This window comes from Lepisma saccharinum, chromosome 13 (assembly GCF_977018435.1).
Source record: "Lepisma saccharinum chromosome 13, izLepSacc3.1, whole genome shotgun sequence".
In the NCBI taxonomy this organism is placed as follows: domain Eukaryota; kingdom Metazoa; phylum Arthropoda; class Insecta; order Zygentoma; family Lepismatidae; genus Lepisma; species Lepisma saccharinum.
The window spans coordinates 52,272,056-52,295,275 of record NC_139241.1 but is presented as its reverse complement, the minus strand read 5'-3'; the positions used below and the strand labels follow the sequence as shown (position 1 = coordinate 52,295,275).

Sequence of the window (23,220 nt, the reverse complement as noted above, 5' to 3'; positions counted from 1 at the left end):
AAAGAAATTTAGGGGGTGCGATGCTGAAAATAAAGAAAACATGAAACACACATGTCATTCCATGCCAAATAAACACAGATATGTGCAATTATCAACCTGACCATCTCCGATTATCATGAAATTTGGGGAGTTGAAACTATGAATGGAACTTAGTAACTATGAAAATTTTTTGTTTCGTTTATATTGGAATTGTTAAATTATTCAAGGTCAAAGTTCGCATAAATTGGCCTTTTTGAGCCCGCTTAGCTATACTAAATCTGCTGTAACTCCGCCCTTATTTCGTCTAAGTAACTCAAATAAAGCTTATTGTACATCGAATTGAACAAGCTTTCCAGTGATATATAAGGCTACGTTTGGATAAAAATATAATTTTGTCACGTGACCTTGACCTTTGACATTGAATATCTCAAAACATGTCATTACCAAAAATCGTGAAAAAATATATTTGGTCCCTCATGCCATACTCTAAAACATATCAAAATATCATTCTGAGACTGCAATGGGATCAGAAGATACAAAATAATACGTGTAACTATGTGACTGATAAAAGCCTCATTACATGAACTATAACGAGCCAAAAGTCCCTTAACACCCCCTACAAAATGTAAAGGAGTTATACTGGTCATGAAAGAAATAGGTTATGCACAGGGAGATCCTTAGCTGTGTGTGTCAAGCGCAGGTCTGGCACATTGTTGATCGCCATATTGAATTCAACGCAAAAATTTCCAAGGAAAGGGGTCATGTGATGTATCAAATCAGGCTAGAATTTCACGAGAAATGAAGCGGCGAAGGTTTCTCCAACGTATCTTTAGCCAGCCAGAAGTTATACGCATATCTTTCACTTACTATAAATGCACATTATAATGTTGACAATGTTCCTGTGAGCACACTCGTTGACGTCTCTCACACTCACATAGAACATTTGGCAATGTAGCAGGTGCAACATCATCGCAAGCCTTCTCTCAGATGGTCAATATCACGGACTTTTAGTGCATGCACCATTCTCTTCAAATGTTTCTGAAGGTAAAAGTCCTCCTAAGATGTTAGATCTGGGTAATTTGCAGGCTTTTTAATAAATCCCCGTCTGCCCATCAATGTATCTAGAAATTTACAATGAAGAAATTGCCACAATGTCCACATAATGTGGTCACACTCTGTCCTGTTTCAAAACTCTGGAAAAGTGCCATATCCCGTAAGCAAGGATGAAAAACCTGTTCACTTAACAAATCCAAGAAGCCCTCACCATTTAAGGTTCCGTTGTTGAATATGGACCAACCATTCCCGTTCTCCATACACTATACCACATCACTAGCTTACCAGCAAGAACCATTCGGCTGGGATCTGTCTACTGTAGATTATCAAATCACAGGTATTGCATATACTTTTTATTAATTAACTTCACCGTGAACATAAAAGTTAGCCTCGTCACTGAAGAATTTTTCATTCCAAAGGAAGTGTCACGTAATTGTTTGCGATACCTTTCCCAATATTCTTCACTATTCAACTATTTGTTGAATGTCGCTGATTAAAATCATATGCAATGGTGCGTATACTTCTTTCTCCCCAGAGATGTCAGCGTGATCTCCACGAGTTCCTAGCACGTTAGGAGCATTCTAATGCTTTGTCGTTAACAACTCGAAAAAGAGAGAGGGCCTTCCCGATGGCGCAGTGGTAGCGTCGTCGACTTGTAATAAAGGGGTCTCGGGTTCAATGCCCGCTGGAGGCATATAGTGGTTCGGATCCCACTTTAAACTGTAGGTCCAGTCCCGATTAGCCTTTCTGTGCATAAAGTGGACTTAAAACACAAACTCCAACTCAACCAAACTCGAAAAGGAGAAAATGGTTACAAGCATGCAGTAATAACTTTTTACTGGTTAAATATATGTTGGAAAAACCTTCGTCACTTCATTTCTCGTGAAATTCCAGCCTGATTTGATATATCACATCACCCCTTTTCCTTTAAAATTCTTGCGTTGAATTCAATATGGCGATCAACAATGTGCCAGACCTGCGCTTGACACACACAGCTAGAGATCTCCCTGTGCCTAACCTATTTCTTTCATGACCAGTATAACTCCTTTACATTTTGTAGGGGGTGTTAAGGGACTTTTGACTCGTCATAGTTCATGTAATGAGGCATTTATCAGTCACATAGTTACACGTATTATTTTGTATCTTCTGATCCCATTGCAGTCCCAGAATCATATTTTGATGTGTTTTATAGTATGGTATGAGGGACCAAATATATTTTTTTCACGATTTTTGGTAATGACATGTTTTGAGATATTCAAGGTCAAAGGTCAAGGCCACGTGACAAAATTATATTTTTATGCAAACGTAGGCTTGTTAAATATCACTGGAAAGCTTGTTCAATTCCCTGTACAATAAGCTTTGTTTGATCTACCTAGACGAAATATGGGCAGAGTTACAGCACATTTAATATAGCTAAGCGGGCTCAAAAAGGGCAAATTATGCGAACTTTGACCTTGAATAATTTAACAATTCCAAGACAAACGAAACTAAAAATTTTCACAGTTACTAAGTTCGATGCATAGTTTCAACTCCCCAAATTTCATGAAAATCGGAGATGGTCAGTTTGTGGTCTGTGTTGATTTCGTATGGAATGCCAGTGGCGTGGGTGACTTTTTCAAAAGTGTTACAGGTCATCAGACGTTATCATCTCCACCCTACCGCCCCCCCAAAAAACATGTCTTTGATCTGGATTTTTTTTTCCTCAATGATTTATTTAGCCACAATCACTCCTAGAAAGAACTACCACTCATGAGAGAGTTACCGCGAAAATCCAGTGAATAGTAGTCGAGCCTTGTCAACCATCTCTGTTTCTTTGCAAAGAGGTGGAAAGGGAAAGAAGAACCACATTTTTGGGTCTGTTTAACGTTTCTGCGTTGAGCAGACGACAGAATTCCCCTCCTCCAGGGGTGGAAGGAAGTCCAGATGTACATACCTCTGTTGCCAACTCAGTTTTTTGGAGCAAGGTTTGTCCAAATCACGATTCGCATCAAGTACTTATCTTTTCGTCTATTACTAAACGGTCTCAGTTGTAGTTAAAATCCAGCTTTGGCTTTGCAGTCTAGCTCTTGTTGCTTCAGAGAAATAGTGTCCCCGTTTTAGGCGGGATTTTGCTCTTTTCTGGAAATCCAATGTGACAACACTTGCTGATCCGGTAAGACGCAGCGGCAACTGGGCCCCTAAACAGGCATATGAATAACCCCCTAGCACACTTGCCTCTAAGCCTTTCTCTTCGCTTTTGTCGGCTGCAGAAAAAATGTCCTCTACAATATATACTCAACTGCAACGCTATCGGTTAACTTATTTAACAATGTTGTTATTTTATTGAGAAAAAAACTTATTAATTTCTTTACATTTTGCTGTTACCTGCGGTAACACCGGTTACATGCACGCCACGCCTCTGGGAATGACTCACATGCAACCTTTCAAAATTGGGAAATTAAGGTGCCAAAACTGGGGAAGAGAGGCAAGGACAGTTTACTTTCCCTTGGTAGAAAAGGTTTAGCATAGTGCCGGGGCAACAATAGCAAAAAGTGGGGAGGAACTATACCGCGTTTGTTACAACCTGTCCCGGTTCCCGCGCTAGCTGATCGCTGGCTTCTCTCCGTGCTTGGGAAAGTCGAAGCCAGGCTGCCAATTATAATACGCAACGTGGCAACAGCGTCTACGTAAGCGCCTCTCTTCTGGCTTCCATTCGCTCCTCGCTGCCCAGCAGACGATTTTTTCCTCGTTTCTCATTGGCACCGAAACTGTCGAGCGATCACTGGCGCGGGAAACGGGACAGGTTCTAGCAAACGTGGTATACACCCCTATCTTTTGCAATGCTCTCGTCCTGTTTTCTGACCTTACTGAGTTATTACTATATAATAACCTAATCGCCAACTCTGATTAACATAAATTACTGACTGAAATGAAATTATATGTGTGAAGTAGCCTATATAACTTTAGATTGACATTCATTATCCAGGGAGACTGTGCCCCCTTGCCCTCCCCCTGGACGTCCATGATGATATGTATTAAGTCTTATACTTCAAGATAGTGGTCATGCAGTGCAAACATTCAGATACAGGTTACAGTCTTATTGAACTATGTAAGCCAAGCGTCAGGTTAACCTTGCAGCAGGTTTTATGTATCAATCCGCGCGAGAACTGAGCTCAGAATCTTCCGTGCCAGTCTTTCCTCAACCGCCGAGCTGCTTACATCGGAGACACTGAGAAAATCTACAGTATTGCCAACCGCACAACACATCAAAACCCGCATGCATGTCAAGTGGATTGTATTTTTGCTTCTCTTTGTCTCCTGAAACATAACATTTTAAAAGTACTTTCTGCGCATATATTATTTAATAAATGTGTCATTAATATAAGAGCGAAACAACTTCTAAACATGAGAGCATGTGTGTATATTTCGAGCACGCAAAAATAAAAATAAACAAAGATAAAAGTAAACAACGATAGGCCCCTCTTGAATTTAATGACAAATTATTGTTTTTGGTTTAGAAAGAAATAGATTTATGAAAAACTTGGTTGCTTCGTTCGCAATACATCCGTTACTGTAAGACACACGCACTTCAAGTTGTACCACCAAAAAAGCATGATTTGTTATTGGTGATATATACAATCAGGTGCATTGTCTGTCGCTATTACTCTGGTTTCAATTTATGAATCACTTCACTAAACCAGGATTCAAATCTTGGTCTGTCTATTTGTTGCTGATAATCACCCTTCCCTTTCTTTGCGCTGAAAAGTAAATATGCGCCTTCAACAAAGCTTTCATTGCCGCCAGTGGGTGAAACAATAAGCCTCCCCCTTCCCCTCATCGTCGGTTTCTTCAGCCCTGGCGGTGGTTTTGCATGGTGGTATCCTTCCATGGTTTATTCCCCCTTCCCCCACTCACCGAGTTGAAGGACGTCTCGTCCAAATAATAAACATGTTTCTTCTCACTGCGATATATTTTAATACCGCGGAGATTCTTTTGTCGTCAAACAACAAACAATCGTTTCCTCTTGCTAAACTCAAACCGCAAATCATTCAACACCCGTGATACAATTCGTGTGCACATTGACGGCAAATCACCTCACGCCCTGTTTTACTTTGATCTTGTTGCCGCAAGGAGGATTATGCATTTAAAACAACTTGCTTGACTTTGAAGAACATTTCCTTTCGGATGAAGCCCAAAATAACATTCGGGTAAAACCGCGCGCTGAACAGGAGATTCAGCCATTCTCGCCGCTCTACAATAAACATAGGGTTAAAATAGTGGGATGTGCAACACTGGTATCAGCGATTTCACGCGCTCTGCAACGCATTCAGTCTCGCTCGACTCGCTCTAAAGTTTCAATGCCTCTTCAACGCAATACAGATTCGAGTTGGCGAATCTGCGGTTCTAAGTTCGTCTGCACAGTGATTGCAACCAATTAAGTCCATACCTGCTAATCAATGTATTATTTTGTCTGTATATTACAAATTAAATAACTGTTTTCTTGCAAGTATGCAGTTGTGTCGGAATAGAACCCGTCTCAGTGGAACTATATTCTTGCGCGCACGTTTGGATCTACATATGCTAAAACCTGCTGCAAGGTTGACCTGACGCTTAGCTTAGTGAAATACAAAACGAAATTACCCTTGTCTTTAAAAACAATTTTTGAACCTTTTCAATGTAACGAATGGAGGTACTACAAAATACATAGTACCTTCCGTCTGCTACTTCAGGACAAAACGCGAAGTATACAGCAACTTCGTCTTCGTTAAAATCCCTTCTGCCGCACAATCCCTAACAACGAACTGTAAAATTTCTTCGTGAACATTGGGCATCTTCCTAACATTTTTTTATTTTTAAAAAAAAGCCTGAAATGGTACGTTTACTAGACATGTTACGTGGAACAAATACATAGAATGTGTTAACAAGAAAACTACCCTTCACGTTACAACTCGCATTAACTACAATTTCCCGATACCTTACCTTTGAAAGCAGCTGAAATTTTTGCTTCAGTGCGAGGAAGAACAAGCAGGAAAATAAACAACTCACATTAAGCTATAGGCAATTATCGAAAACCAAACAGACCACTTGAAGAAACAAATGAGGAAATATTCATAACAACAATGCTGACGAAATTAAAAACGGCCGCTGCTCTTTATAGAGGCTGCCGCCAGTACAGGAAACCATGTGTATCGGCATCTCTTTCAGTGCTTGCCTGTTGCAATAATAACGGTCTTACTTCAGTACTTAACATTCGGCGCTCAATATGACGACATGACATAATATGACACTCTAATGGTTAGTGTTTTTAGTTGAACGTAGAGGGTGCGGAAGAAGCACCCCCTCGAGCCCCCCTCGCGCCCCTCTGGCGCCGCCCCTGTCCATCTTACTGCTAAGGATTAGAAGTGGAGATACGTCGATCTGACTCGAAATAGAGCTCTTTAGAGGGGATACGTTAAACAAAATCGAAAACACCATTTTTGGAGTTAGTCCCTCTAGTTCTCAATCTCATACAACGATGTATATACAGACAGAGCCGCAGTCAGTGACGGACTGCTAAGCGTTACGACGTCATTGGTCCCGAGTTCGAATCCTGTGTTCATCATAATGAAAAACCGAAGAGAAATCGTGGTAAATTGGAAAGGAACATATTGAGAAAAAAACATATAAAACCGAAAGGAAAAAAAGTCAGTAGAGCGTCTGGCTACCATGGGGGTTCAGTTCTCGGCGTGGCTGATTTCCAGTGGGCATTTTCCGGGGCACCTCTGGGAACCACCCAGCCTCTAATAAATGAGTGGTAAAGGCTGCAGGAGAGTGTTGCTGATCACATCACGGACCGGGCTATGAATGTTGTACCCTACCTTCAAATCCACCCGTAGGACTTCGCGGAATGTTGTGTGTCCAAACATTCACAATCTAGGCCATTTGGGCTGGAAGCAGGCACGTATCCAGGAATTCCTTTCGGGGGGGCTCAACCATTTTTTAAGGGGTATAGTAAGAACCTCACAATTGTATGTTTAAGATCAGTGCTGGCAATTGGGTTCCAAAACGGGGGGGGGGGGGGGAGTTTGCAAGGAAAGTTTACTTTCTCTTGGCAGACAAGGCTTAACATTAAGAGGCCATAATGTTGAGGCAAAAAAATGGGGAGCAACTATCCCTTAAATCATCGCTACTGTAAGGCTGTCATTTTAATCAGAACGTGAAATCGGAACATTTTTTACCACTCGACTCCTCTGTTTCCATGCATTAACATTGTGTGCCGGAACCATCTCAGTATGTGTGTTTGTCCATATCTTCTCATCAGGCATAAAAACATCTATGGTGTCTTTGAGTGTTTTTACGAAGCTGTTACACATGCATGGGATGGACAATCCACTCGACAACGCGAGATTCAAATTGTGGGCTGCGAACTGAACGCAGACAGCTCTCGAATATTTCTCTCTGATTCGAGCCTGAACACCACTAACGTGTCTTGTCTGTTTGCAGCTCTTATAAAAGCAGAAACCCACCAAATTGTTCAGATTGAGGCCTTAGCACTCACAAGGGTTCAAAAATGCCTGTCACAGCTTCCGCTGTCTTGTCATATATTGGCACGAAACAAAGGAAGTCTCGAATACAGCTGGATCACGAAACAATTAATGCACAATGAAAACCCTTCCGTTCCCAACACATCTAATGTTTCGTCTCCCAGTATGATCAAATGCTTATTCATTTATCTCCAGTGACGTGCCCAAGGGAGGGTTGGTGAGGTCATAACCTCATTTGACCCAGTATTCCTTTTTTTTTTAAAAAAAAAAAAGTCAAAGACAGGGAAAAAATGGCAAAATCAGAACTGGCCACCAAAAATAGTATGCGTAACCCCTCTCCCTTCCGAAAATACTGGGCACGCCACTCTTTATCTCGGACACATTTTTTAAAATCAACTCACCACAAGCTTTTATCATTCCGTATTGGAGATTGAAGTAAGATGCGTTCTTCCTGCAGGTTTGGATATGATCCTTTAGAGTGCTGTCGTCTGCCTGCCTTCGCACCTAACCTTAACAAGGCCCTAATTTTCCATCCTTGTGACTTGGATTTTCAAGACTTAGGAAGGTTTCAGACCGAAGGGTCACACGATACATGTTGATTGGAATGGGCCAATCAACAGCAACGTTTCACACCTTAGCGACACAAAAGGCCGCACAAACCTAATTTCCACTTGTGAAATCCTCAGGCGACACGGTGTGAAATCTCCCTTATTAGGCCACTGTCATTCTCACCTCGAAGTAATAGCTCTTGTTGACCACAGAAGAAAAAAATTCTCCTCAACCGGTGGGAATGCTCCTCAGTTTTCTTCTCTCTCCTAATTTTCTGTGCTTGTTCACTATACAGGCAACACCTTAAGATTTGATATACACAGGACATGTACTATGTAGACATTTTAACGAAAAATCGGTTGAAGTCAAGGATGGCTAGGTGGCTCAGTTGGTAGAGCCCTGATTCGGGTCCTGGTAGAGCCTGCAATTTCCGCCTAAAATGTCTACATATGCAACATCTTCTTGCTTTCTCTTCTCGACATTCATAAAATTTTCGGCTGTCTCTTTATGGTAGTTAAGTGTTTGAATATATTTTGAACCCATTAGGCTTAAACAAAAGTATTTTTTTATACCATGAAATTCTCGGACTGCATACGAAATTTAGTTCTGGCAAAACTAAATCATAACTTAAAACTTTGATTTTCAGTTGATCTATGTAGCTTATTTCTGTTTTAATAAACCACTCCAATATCCGGTACTGCTGAAATATTCACTTTAGAGAGATAGAGATAGAGAGAGAGAGAGAGAGAGAGAGAGAGAGAGAGAGAGAGAGGCCTTGATCTCTTCGGCTCTCGACCCGAACTAGCACTACATTGAGGCCCCGGAAGTTCTACTGTCGTCAATGTCTTCATTTTCGAATCACTATATCTTATAAAGCAACCAGAGGAGGCTGACTGATCACTAATCGACTGTATGAATTTCACACTTACCTCTGAAATCTCATTAACCGATTCTTTGTAGAGATGAACCGAAAAATTGAATTCGCGTATTTATATCCTCATTATATTCTAGAACGTTCCACAGATAAAACGATTCGTTAATATTGCCAGTATTTGACTCCTTCTCTCATTCAAGAACGTACCCTCTCCCGCCTTCCAGAGATTACAACGAATCGCCCTACGTGCGGCGCTACCTTTGTTGTGCAGCATCCAAATGCTGACAAGTCTCTACATAGTGCTCAAGTGCGCTACGACAACACCGAAAGCGCAAGAAAAGTTTACGTGCAATATTATCAACAACAGGGTTATAGAACATTCTCCGTCTTGCCTCGATAATTGTCTATCTCCTTAAATCATCATCACATTATTCAAAAAGCCAAAAACCTAATTTTATTTAGTGAAAAATAAAAAATTTCCTGGGGGATCGAGCCACCTCAACCACACCTTGGATACGTGCTATTAACAATAACAGGGTTATAGAACATTCTCCGTCTTGTCTCGATAATTATTTCTCCCAAATTATCATCACATTATTCAAGAAGCCAAAATCCTAATTTTATCTAGTGTAAAAAGAAACATTTCCTGAAGGGGGGCTCGAGCCCCCTGATTCCCACCTTGGATACGTGCTATTGACAATAATAGGGTTATAGAACACTCTCCGTCTTGTCTCGATAATTATTTCTCTCAGATTTATAAATTTATTATCTTCATATCATTCAAGACCATAAAAATCTAATTTTATATAGTGTAAATTGAAAAATTTCCTGGGGGGGGGCTCGACCCACCTCATCCCCACCTTGGATACGTGCTATTAACAATAACAGGGGTATAAAACATTCTCAGTCTTGCCTCGATAATTATTTCTCTCCTTAAATTATTTTCACATTATTCAAGAAGCCAAAAACCTAATTTTATCTAACGTAAACTGAAAAATTTCCTGGGGAGAGGGTCGAGCCCCCTGTGCCCCATCTTGGATACGTGCTATTATCAATAACAGGGTTACGGAACATTCTCCGTCTTGCCTCGATAATTATTTCTCTCCTTAAATTATTGTCACATTATTTTATTTCACACCACAAGAAACCAAAAACCTCATTTTATCTAGTGTAAACCTAAAACTTTCGGGGGGGCTCGAGCCCCCTAAGCCCCCCTCTGGATACGTGCCTGGCTGGAAGTGTTGTGATTAGCACCAAGTTCCGGCTGTCTTTACACCCCTAGGTAGCCCCTGTGCACGCCTCTGCTCCCAAGTATCTTTCCTGGATCCGCCTCTAATAACAAAGAGCTGACGATTACGAAAAAAATAGAAAGCAGATGGCCATGTGCGATTCAATTGTGTGACTGTTCTATATGTTCCTAACAACAAACACGTCTACTTACCATATCCTATACAATCCTAAAATCTAGAAGGGATGTTGCACTCTAACCACAGACTATAGCCCTATTCCGACTCGCGCCATCACACCACTAACTCAACTTTCAGCTTGTAACAGACCGAGCTATTACAATGGGAGTAGAGATAATTAAATGTTCCTTTTTTCGAGCAAAAAGGAAGTGTGATTCTTCAATGCTATTTTATGCAATAATTGGGTTGGTCGGAACGCATGTTCTTCTTGCCCCAAGGCCCAACCGTGAGAATCGAAGTCGAGAATCAAGGTTTAGGAACTCGGTGCGTGTTTCCTCATTCACACCCGCTTTGGCCCATTAAAGAATAGCTGTGTCTGGATTTACTTGGTGCTGATACGTCGTACCTTTACCTTGTGTAAAGGTTAGATGCAAGTCTAGGGTCCCTTCACACGGGGTCACCGTCTACACGCGATAGGTGAGCTAATAGGTAGTAACATGGGCGTCCGGAAGGGGGGGGGGGCAAGGGGGGGGCGGTGTTGCCCCTCTGGAAAATGAAAGTCAACCAAAAATTATGTATTTCACACATATAGTTTCATTTTAGCCATAATAATATGTGTTAATTATTGCATTAACACCATAAATTCAAATTTAAGCAATGTTTTTGTTTAGGGAACTACACTCTTTTGGGGGAAAATGTGACTTGTTTGCCCCCTGGAAAAAAATACCTTCCTTGCCCCTCCCTGGAAAAAAATCCTACGGACGTCCATGGGTAGCAACATGCACGAGATAACATTGGATCAGAATTTCGTTTCTATGCGTTCGGTTGTTTTGTTTATGATCGCTCGCTTTGATGGCTATTCGCGATTAAAATTAACCGATATGCCATCTGGTGGGACTTTCAGGAACTAGTCTATGTAGGATACGTTGTGTTGAAGTCGTTTTAAAGCATGGGGAATTTGCGAAAGAAGGTCTACTGTTCAGTTTTTTTGTGCTCTAAATCGTTTTATGGGTCAGAACAAATTAAAAGTTTTCATGTATTTCCACCCCGCGGAATCAAAAAAATGAAATTTGTTAATAAATCAGGGAGAACGTAATTCAGGGATAACACTGTAATTCGGCAAGGAAATTACGAAGAATGCACGAGTCTGCTCACATTATATTTCGAGATATAAATATATATTACCATGAAAGTAAAGTTTTAAATTGTTCTTTATAAATAACGCTTTTTTTTCGATAAGTCATGAAGCGACTTACCCAGTGCGTCCATGTATTATGTATGTGTGAAATTTGGAACAGGTGCAAGTCGATTAAGATAGAAGATGAAAATAATTTGAGAATGAATTAATGTGAAATGTAACCAGAAAAATAAAATGGGACATGCTAATGTTGCTGTTTCATTCAGTACGATGTCCTTTTTTAGTGAGGATAGCCTGGTCATGAAATCGTGAATATTATTATTAAACCACCATTTCTCTTTCGAGAAAGAACTGCAACGATATGTTCACAATTTTCTCTTGTCCCAGCTTTTCAAGTAGAGGACAATTTCAATTCCTTTTTTTTTTCAAACAATTTCCGAGATCCCCAGTTACAACATGAGGTGCAGATGATACACTACTGCTTTGAAGAACCATACATTAGTTTCGTCTGCGTTTTCCGTGTTATTTTTGCCTATCATAATTAAGTGCTTCGTTCTCAGCACACTTCACCTTCGTTAGAGTTCCTGGAATTCACATCGCATTCGCAATATTTAAAATATCGCGTAATTTAAACGTTTTCTACCATACCAGACATAACAACACGCTGCTATTTCATACTACTGCTGAATGTAAACAAAGATTTATCCTACATAGAGCGGCCATATTGGAAGCGACACTAGCGCTCAGGTGGTAATTACAAGTCCTGTAACTCCCATCTTAAGTTGTTTTGCTGACGACGTTACTATGTGTGATGTTTCAATGTCATTTCAACAGCAGACGATCTTCACGGAACATGTTTCGCTTATCCGCTCCACCCCTACTTTGCCAGTGGACTCGTCCAGCTAACGCATGCGCACTCGCGTCGATGGTCGCGGCTAAGGTTGATTTAAGACTGAAGCAACAAGCGACGCTTGAGAGCGAGCCAATCAGCAATAACGTTTCATACCGTAGCGCCATGACAGTGTCGCATCTCACTTGTAGCTCCGGTGTGAAATCTCCTTATGAGCAAGCATTTACAGCGCATGCGCCATTGACAGTCCGAGCATCACGTGAAGCTTCGTTCCGGAAGGTTGCATTTATTGCTGATGGTTGGTTGGCGTCGCTTCTGCTCTCCATAAGGGAGCTTTCAGACCAAAGAGACACGGAGATTTCACACTGAAGCAACAAGCGACACGACTCTCTTCAGTCTACAAGCAAGCATTCACCGCACATGTACGAACAGCAGACCGAGCCGACACGATGCACGCGACTGAAAAACTTCCCAGTCCGAGCGGCACACAAGCGACAAGCAATACTTGCAGCTTGTTGTGTCGCAATTGATCGAAAAATTTCATTTATTTCTGAAGGTCACCCAATGGAGGCACAAAGTGGTTCGGATCCCACTTTAAACTGTAGATCCAGTCCCGATTAACCCTACTGTGCATAAAGTAGACTTAAAACACCCTCAACTCAATTTCTGAAGGTTAGTTTCCATGACACATGTCTCTATTGTGAATTCAGTGTGAAAGCTTCCTAACGCAGACTGATTAGAAATTGCGCGTTTGTATCGTCTGTATCACGTTTAGTGGTCATATGCGAGATTCGAGAACTATGATAATATGATATGTATTTTTCGTCAGGCTGTGGGTCCATCAAGTGGCACGTTTGTAGCCCCTTACGCTGCACAGACGCTTGACAAAGAAGCCAGAAACGTGGTACTCTGCGATACAACCTTCAGGGCAGTGGCGTGCCCAAGAGGGATGGGGTTGGTGGGGGTTATAACCCCCCCTTTGGCGCAGTATTCCTAAAAAAAAGGAACATCAAATGTAAGAAAAGATGGTAAAATGAGGGCTGACTCATACCTAACCCCCTACTTTCGAAAATCCTGGACAAGCCACTGCTTCAGGGATACTCGAATATAGGCAATATAGACGCTTAGTTGAGCAAAAGTATACATTGAACGGTAGGTTCACTCAGTGGCAGATTCAGAAGTTATATTGGGGGAGGGATTTGAGTCAGGTACCTCACGTCACCGAGAATCAATTATAAGTCACGCTTGCACTGTTTTATAAATAAATAGTACTGTAAACAGGAATCAAAATGAATTCCAAGTTTCAGAGATATTATTTTGCAAAAATAGGTATTCCGAGCCTGAAGAAATGGTTCATTTTGTATGCCATTATCAAAATTCCTCCCATTGGCACCATTGAAACTGTACGATAAGATATGAGGAGTAAAATAAAACAAAAACATATTCTCTGAAGGGGTCTCGGCTTTGATTCCATATTGAGGCATATTACACAGTGATTGAGATCCAAATTTAAACAGCAGGACCATTTCCAATTAGTCTATTATGAGCATAAAATTCGCTTAAATTTAACTTTAAACAATCTTATCGTGCCTGTTCAGTGTTCATCTTGGTGAACAGACAGAACATTAAAGTTATCGAAAATGTGCGGCATAATACTGTATCGAAAAATATAGCAGTTGTCCTTCCCGTGGATCCAGTGTGAGTGGCGCCACTAGTCCTGTTGGAAATCTTGAACTGCAAAGCTGAAAGATCACAGATGGTGTTACTGGATGGCGGCGTGTCAAAATGAACGTTTGTGTCGACCATTTTGAAGCGTTGGGCGAAAATAGAAATTGTCTTTATCCAGTGGCGTAGCGCAGTGCCCTGGACCCCCCCCCTGCGACTGAAATATTGGGGCCCCTTAGTAAATAAAATATCGAAAATACTACAACCTAACTTTCCGTGCATCTCGTGCAAGAACGAAATTCACCAAACGCACGTGCCTGGAGGCTGTTTTGTTCGCTGAGAATCGTCTGCTGCTTGCAGGCAACGCGCGTGCATGATGGCTTCAAACTTCAGTAGTTCGGGAATTGTATTTTAATTTTAACAGACAGCAATATGAAGCATCATGCACAAAATAAGGGTGCCTCAACTGTTCTTACAATGTGATTAAAATGAGTAACCGTGTCCGCAGTAAAGTTAATTTCTTTCAGAAGGAAATGCCTTCTGCTGGACGCCATGCGGAAAAGTTCTATAAACAAAACATTGCGCCTGCGCTTTCGTCTAGTGTGTCCCAAGTCTGTAAAATAACTGGTTTCTCCAGGTTCACGAGCCCAGTTACTTTCGTTCGATTCGTTCATTTCGTTATGACTTTCGGAACGCACCCTATATGTATATATCATCGATGACGTCAGAGGGTAACGGACGTACAACAGTATATACAAAGGTTGTTATACCCCCTTTGAAGTGTTCAACAATTAAAATAAATTTGAACTACCTTGTCACACTATAGCTAAAAATCGAAAATAATCTGTAGCACTTAACAGGTGTGGACTATGTTGATTGATTGAATTGTTGTTTTAAGTCCACTTTATACACAGTAAGGTTAATCGGGGCTGTACCTAAAGTTTCAAGTGGGATCCGAACTACTATGTGCCTCCACCGGGAGGTGTGGGCTATGTGGGAAATTTATCGCAGTTCTTATTTGAATATGAAAAGGCTTGGAGCCCCTTTGAAAATATTTGGTGGGAAGTAACATTTTAAATACCACAGTTAAACTAATATTAGTGGTAAAAGTTCATGAATTGCCAAGTTTTCTTGTTTGTGTGGCAATAAAAAACAGACTGTCCGAGCAGCTGAATCTTCCTACTGGATTCATAACTGCAGATAATTTATACTCTAAAAAGATTCCGACAGACGGTATATCTATAAAGGTATGAGATGAGGTACCTTTTTCCTATTTTAGGCGACCTGCGAGCGAGTAAATTAATACGGCATTTCTGAGGGCCCACATGTTAAGTTGCCAGGACCCCTCTGATTGAGCCAGTAAGCCCGTTTATTGTCGTAGACATTGTCTTATGTTATGTTACTGGGAACCCACTCGACCACCTTCCACATGAAAAAAAAAAAAATTAAAACAGTCGTGAAGTTATTTGTGGTGTCCACTGACTCTGTTGATACGTTTTCTAAGTTCAACGATCGGGGGTTTCAATTTAGTGCTCACCTCAGTGAATTTCGAGTTCAAATTTTGTCATTGTTGACCTGCATTTTGTCTATTTCGTATTTTTAAAAAACAACCAATATTATCTTTTGAATTTCCTGAAATTATATAAAATTCATTGCGGGGGCTGCCGCTACGCCACTGTCTCTATCTTAATGCCATAGAAACGGAAAAATGAAGTAGGAAAATAACGAATACAAAATACCCAAAGATAACGCGTGAGAATTAGCAATTACATAATTTCGCTCTAATCCGAGGAGAAAATGCGTTCTAATAACAATAAAACTTGCATATTCCCACTTACCTGTTTCTTGTACTATTACTTTCAGATTCAGCCAAGTAAGAATGTAATTGTCATAATTACGAAGCAGTGTATGGTGGCTGGGTGCACGCGTGAACCACTGACACCAGGAAGAAAACGCCGGGAAGCAAGAACTCGTTAGTGCTACGTATACCTGGGGGGAGTGACATAATTTTTTCCTGTACTTTTCGTTTATACCAATCGCAACGTCTCAGGCCCCGCCCCCTTACCTAATCAATGCTGGCGTTTCTCCACGAACGGTCATCAGCGAAGGATAGGAGCAAAAAATGAAAGAAAAAATAGTCTATATCCTTGCGTGCACAGATCCCCCTCCTACTCTTGCGAATAATTGCTGCTTTCACTAAATGTCCTGACTAAGGCCTTCTCCCCTCCCAATGCTAATTGAAGGCAAGGTCTTTTGGTAGTTCTTGCAAATTCCGCAGGTGTTCGAGTGGGGGAATCCAGCACTTTGGCTTTATCTACGGATGACACATTGTAAAAAGCTGACGGGGAAAACTTAGATCTAACACTTTCAATTTAGGCCAGTGTGCGAATTAAGCTTAAGGGGGGAAGCCCCACTCAGTGACGTATTTGTGATACGTGGGTAGGTTTCTTGGGTTTGCAAATTTGTACATGTTACAAGTTAGTAAACTAAATTATTCTTTGCAGTACTAAGTTCCTTAGAACCAGTGATGTGCTGTAGACTATAAGTTTACATCTACATGCGTTGTCTACACGTAATCTACGCGTAGATTACATTGGGTTGTAATTTACATCGACTACGTAGACAATCTAAAGTGCATTAAAATTAATTTTCAAGGATTTCATGAAAGGAAAGTGACATTTTCAACTGTATTGGTTACTAATGAAATGAAAAGAATCCTATTTACAACAAAAATTCTCTTCTCTTCTATTATCAACTATGGATGAAGATAAATAGTATGCAAAAAACAACAACAGATGGCAGTCGTGAGGCAAGAGTGGTCTTTTCCCATAACACACTAGAATATTTCCTATATTAGGTTTCTTTCTAGGTGAGAAATTGTTCGAATTTGGAAGAAAGAGTATGAAAAGTTCTCCTCACACATCAGCAACTGATACGCAGTATAATTTTCTTTTAATTCCACGGCACCCTTTGCTAAGTTATCACCTCTCGCCATGTTGTTTACATAGATTACGTAATCTACGTGTATAAAATAGTCTACGTGTAGAATGTAGACTATCGTTGTTTACGCGTAGACGCACATCACTGCTTAGAACACTGGTTCTTACCTAGGACATTAAATCTTATGATAACATTTACACGCAATTTAGAAACGCTTAGTATATTTACATTCTAAGAAAACGTGTATATAAAAAAGAGTTATTGAACTAGTAATACTGAGAAATCTTGACCAAATTTCTATTGCTCGTTCAATTCAATCACGGTGGCGGCGAAAAATGTGATCTCCCAATGAATAAAGCTAAGGAAATCAAATTTATTTGCCATGGAGGTAGATTTTCGTAGATAACAATGGACAGAATAAAGGCGTTAAAGCTAAAGCTAATTAAAAACTCGATAGCCAAACTGAAATAACTTTTTCCATTAAAACATATGCTAAGCAAAGAAACGAAAACTCACCTAGTCAACACACTTGTAATGCCAAAAATTGATTATGCTTCCCCCGTATTTATAAACATCAACAGTACCCTAAATTACGAGAGATACAAAAACTTGAAAACAGTTGCATAAGATTTATACTGAATGTCAAAAGAAGATAACATGTTTCCCCGTACTTACAGGAACTTAATTGGTTAAACGTTAAGAATAGGAGAACATTTTTGGCATTGTCGTTATTGTACAGGATTCTGAACAATAAGGAACCAAGATATTTATATGATCAAATTGCTCCGTACAGGAAGAAAGGAAAACAAATTAACCTTCGTCAAAAAACACAATTCACGATTGCTGTACACAGAACAACATTCTATGGGAATTCTTTCATAGTCACCGCAATAAAAGCATGGAATGACCTCACCCCACCACTGACCTCAGGGGAGCTCCACCCTGCAACACACAAAATAAACCTAAAGAAGCATCTACTGTCCAAACAATAGTGTCTGGATTTGTCTTTCCTGTAATGAATGGGAATGAGGTATTGGTTTTAGTTTTAGCTGTAATAATTGTATTCTAATTGTGGTTTTAGATTTAACTCTGTACCTTCAGTACATTAATTGTTTACATTATAAGTAGGAATGTTTTTTTTTTTTTTATTCTTTCTACTGCAACAATGATTTTCAAGAAGTGGAAAGTGTCAATTGTATTATGTTTTTTTTAAAGGGTTTGTTGTAAGAACGGCCCGCGAGGCCGAAACACGCCCTCTCAATAAATACGATATTATTATTATTATTTTGATTATGAAAATAGTCCAGTTAAGGTCACGCCACACACCTACAGTGTTGCCAGTAAGCAACAATTTCAACCGACGAAATCAACCTCATGCGTACAACGCGCCAAGCGTCGACTGAGCAACTTACAAGAAGTGTGGCAAGCCCTGTGGAGGAGGCAAGGGAAAGGTTCGACCTTGAGTGGTCTATTTTCGTGGGGAGAGCAATAGTCTAGGAGCTCTTCGTAAAACCTTGCACTCGACGACAATGTAAACAATAAACAATTACCTATTTAAAAACGGAACTTCAGATGCATATTATATTAAAGGTTAATATTTTCTTCAATGAAAGTGGTGTTTGTTCCACAGTTATAAATAATAAATGGTATATATGCTTTCGATTCTATTTTCTGTGGGAGATAAAAACAACCCTGGCAGGTATTTCAATTTTTTCTTCTATCGGGGATGTTTTTTTTGGGGAGATCCCTTCATCCCTCCCCTGTTGATTCGCACACTGATTTAACAAATTCTAGGAGCATTTTTTTTTTGTTTCTTTCTTACGAGATAATTGTGTAGTCAACGAGGTGAGACATTTTAAGTGTGAAGAAAATCCATAAAAAACAAGAAAATATATTAACACAAATTGAAATAATGAAAGTATGGAACTCATCCAAGGAGTTGCGGTGGTCTGGTCAGTAGGGCGTCTGACAACCACGCGGGAGATCCGGATTCGATTCCCAGAATTGGTTGGAATTTTTCCGGCTTTGTCGCCGCATAAATATCCCCGATAATTCACATCTGGATTGTCTCACTGTTGTTACCAACAAACAGAGGCGTCTGCTGAGCGCATGCGCTGCATGCGTCAATTGTGGGAAATGAATCATTATTGATTACTTTCTTTCACTTCAGATCCAAGAAATGTAATATAGAATTATTTCTATATTTCTTTTGGCAACAAAACATTTTACAATAGTTAAGCTTATTGTCGTTGACTCCAGAAATTCAAATGTGTCGCGGGAAGGCGGTCTGGTGACTGTGTTATTCTTGTCGGCCTAGCCTTTGTCTATACATTAGCCGCTACCAATGGAACAAGAACTTTCTTTAGTTAATGCTCATTGTTCACACACAAAAATACATGTTCATTGAATATTGTTGCAGTTGAGATACAAATCAACTTCTTTGGTCTTTAAAATCATAATTGCCCTTATATGTTATTTTCAAGAATTCGTGTTTATTTTCAAGGCATTCGCTCTTAAAGACGCGTGTTTGGAATGCTGTGCTTTTCTCCGTGCTGCATGGGAATAATAATTCAAATTATTATTATTATTATTATTATTATTATTAGTAGTAGTAGTAGTAGTAGGAGTAGTAATAGTAGTAGTACTGTCGCAGATCTTTGACAGTGATAAATTGACCATTTTTATTTTTTCCACACAATTTTTCATAATATTTCAAGAGCTCAGGCGGGGGTTAAACCCCGTAACCCCCCATTGCGTACGCCACTGGATGAGGGTAACTGAGCAAAAATGTACGATTACGAAACGAATTTGTTTCTAGTGAACATTTTTTTTTATGTCACCCATTTATACAGATATTTGCTTGCGAGAAACTGTTTTGGTTATTCCAAAGAAAACGTTTGACAACCTCTAAAACAGCGGCGGCCATTTTTGTTTCAAACTCTTGCCTTGATGCATTTTTATTAGAAGACACAAATAATATAAGGGACTGGTTGTCTGTGGCATCATATCTTTTTTCTTCCCATGGAAGTAGGAAATGAAGGTAAATGTCAGGATGCAAGTTCCTCAACAATCTGCTAACAGATCTCGAAAGCAGAACGCGTGCCGCCGAGCTCCAGGCGAAGACAACTGCCAGCGCGACACGCGAGACTATTAATAAGGTTAAAACGCTATTTAAACGTGCATTTGTGCCGGTGAACAGTTTGTTGCATAACTCCTACAAACAGAGCTGCGTGTCCGTTGCTGGAACCCGCTCTTTCTGCACAGAGTGAGCCGCCAGCTCCCGTGCTGAAGTTTTCAGCTACGAAGCCAGAGGTCTAAGGTTCGAATCCTAGTTGATGCATGGCTGTATTGTTGTGTGGTTGTAGTATCAGGGTCATCATTCATTCTCAGTGTCACGATTAAATCAAGGTAGAAAGTTGACAGTAAATGGTGTCTCTTTGTGGCGAGGCATCCAAATATCAACCTCTGTTCCTGCGTAGGGCTGTGAGGGTGAGGAGGGCAAGGGGTCATATTATTTACCTTTTTTCTCTCACCCCTGAAGGAAAAGTACTCTCTATATCTTTTATCTCCTTTCTCTGTCTTTTCTTCTCCGCCTTTCTCTCGCTCCCTCCTTCTTTCTCGGAAGGGAGAAAGAGAGGAAGATGAGAGAGAGGAGGATGAGAGAGAGAGAGAGAGAGAGAGAGAGAGATGAAGATGAAAAGGAGAAAGAGGCATCTCTCCCTCATACCCCTCTCCTATTCCCTCACCTCTCTCCCTCTCTCTCTCTCTCTCAATATTCTCTATCTCATCTCCCCTCTCTCTATCACTATTTCCTTCTCTTGTTTTCTCATTCTCTCCTCTCTCACTACTAGTCTCTCTCTCGAAAAGAGAACAAGAAAGAGAGAGGAAGAGGATAGGGTGGGAGAGAGAGGATCTCTTCTCCGCTCCTCTTTATTTTCATTCTCTTCCCCATAAACCCTACTTCTTCCTATTTTCTCCTTTCAAAGATTTCTCTCTCTCATTGAGCGCAAGAAAACGAGTGAATCTTATCAACACACACCTCGAAGTAGCGATTAACCTAAAGTGGCAGAAGAAAGACGTTAATAACCTAATTCAATAAATCATTCAAAAGTGACGTAAAATGACCGGCTTATAGAAAGAGAGCAGCTGTAGCTTAAAAAAATTGCTAGAACCGAGGCAAACTCGGGAACTAAAGTGGACAGTCATTCGCTTCCTTTTTGCTCGTGCCCGAGTGTCCCTGTGTTGCCATATACATAACTTCTCTACCTTCGTTCACTCACTGTCAAAAATGTCCTTAAAGGTGACGACGAGGTGTTGAAGAATGCTGCACATTTTGGCAACGCAGGGGCAAGATTATATATATATAGTAAACAACTGATTGCATCGCCTACTCGCTTATACGAGTAGCTGAAACTTCGACGAGAGCGCCAGAGGTTTTTTTTGTAGAACAGTACACTTTGGATGTATCATGTAGTATCGACGGGACACAGGGACTCAACATAGTCTCGAAATATATATGGAGCGGAGTTATGCCCTCATTTTTAGCAGTCGCTCCTATATTTTACTATCTTCTCCTGCATTAGACCTTTTCTTAATTTTCATTTTGATTTGATTTGTTGTTCAAGTCACTTAATGGCTTGACAAATATAGAGTTGGTGGTTATAAATAGGGTGCGCGTAAAGTACCACCACACCGAGTCTTAGATGTGAGAGATGACCTGGACAGGACATTTCCAGCACGTTGGATTGGAAGAGATGGTCCAATTGCTTGTCCTTCTACCTAGGTAGATCCCTTGACATTCCACTCCAGGACAGTGTTGGCGATTGGGTTCCAAAACTGAGGGGGGCATGGTACAAAAACTGGGGGACACGGACAGTTTAATTTCCTTTGTTACATAAGGTATGGCATAGTGCGGGGGCAAAAGTGACAAAAAGTGGGAGCAACTGATCCCCCGTAAACGCCGCAAATGCCCCCGGACTTAATTTTGTGGGGCTATGTCAAAGGCACAGTGTACAGACTCCTGTCATTGATCTTGATGATTTGAAGACCAGAATAAGGCTGTCATCGCCACAGTTGACTAGGTTGTACAGTGGGATCCACTAGTATTGCTCGGCAAATTGTCCATGACTATTTTCATTAATTTTCTCTTACATCCTGTGTGTTTTTAAGCGATGGATCTTTATGTATGCTGCTGCAGAAGTTGTTAACAGCTTGTTTTTAGTTTTCTTTTAATTCTTGAAGGTCTTATTGGGTCAAATCAAGTGCACGAAGATGGTGATGGACAATTTGCACGGTAATACTCATGGATCTAACTGTACTACTGAGGTTATGGATAGCATTGGAATTTCGATTCGATGTGCGCGCTACCAGAGGTGTGCATGTTGAAGTGGACTATACACAATAAAACTTCACGTGTTGGTAAATCTAATGGGACATGGTATGTTTCTATGTCGATTGCAAGTTGTGCTGTATGACATCAAAGTTGTAAAGTACCTTTAGGGACACCCTGTATTTTTAAGTTAGATTTTGACTTTTTTCACAATAATACAAGTTAGTGCCTACAGTGCCTTTTTAAAGATGTTACTGTCTATTTCGTGCCCTTTTTGTTTCAAATTTTCAGTTTCTTTTTGCCTGCCTATTTGGGCAGTTTATGGTGCCTAAGTGTACAGGGAAAATGACATAATCTGGTCCACAAGTTCAATGGACCAAATGACTCACTCTGATTGGACAATTCCCCATTCTCGTGTCTATTTTAACGTGACGATAGTAACGTAGCAGGGAAGAGGCAAACCACAAACAAACAGGCTAATTGATAGAATAGTAGAAGAATTTTGTTTTGTTTGTGGGAAGGAAAACCCACTAAAATTGTACGCACAAATCGAAAGCGAGTGCGGTCACAACCGGACTCTGCTTGAGGGCAAAAACAGTCACTTAATCTTCGCAGAAACATTCTATTCTTGTCAAATGGATTTTTAAGCGCAGAAGGTGCATGGAGGTTGTTGCCATTTTTAGCTGGTCACAACGCAGGTTTCGCAGAAGAACATTGGAGAGTTTTGCCCTTGAACATCTTTACTGCAAACACGTAAGTCTTTGTACACTGTGTATTGAATACATTAGTCGAATACTTCAGTTATTGCTTTGTTAATATATCTCATTCCGTCCAGACACTTGTTTCGTTGGAGAGTGTTTGCCCTTGAACAATTACCCTGCGCACACGTAGGTCTTTGAACATTGATTACAGTAAGCGAATGCTTAGTTCATTA

General features: G+C 40.5%; 1 protein-coding gene across 1 annotated transcript in view; it reads right to left on the bottom strand.

The window, feature by feature from the left end:
• Positions 1-15,990, bottom strand: part of LOC145997283 (arylsulfatase B-like) — a 107,959-nt gene extending 91,969 nt beyond the window's left edge. Inside the window, exon 1 of the mRNA XM_083134172.1 lies at positions 15,856-15,990. The gene's annotated coding sequence lies outside the window, so the exon portion shown is untranslated. The remainder of the gene's footprint in view (positions 1-15,855) is intronic.
• Positions 15,991-23,220: the final 7,230 nt, after the last annotated feature.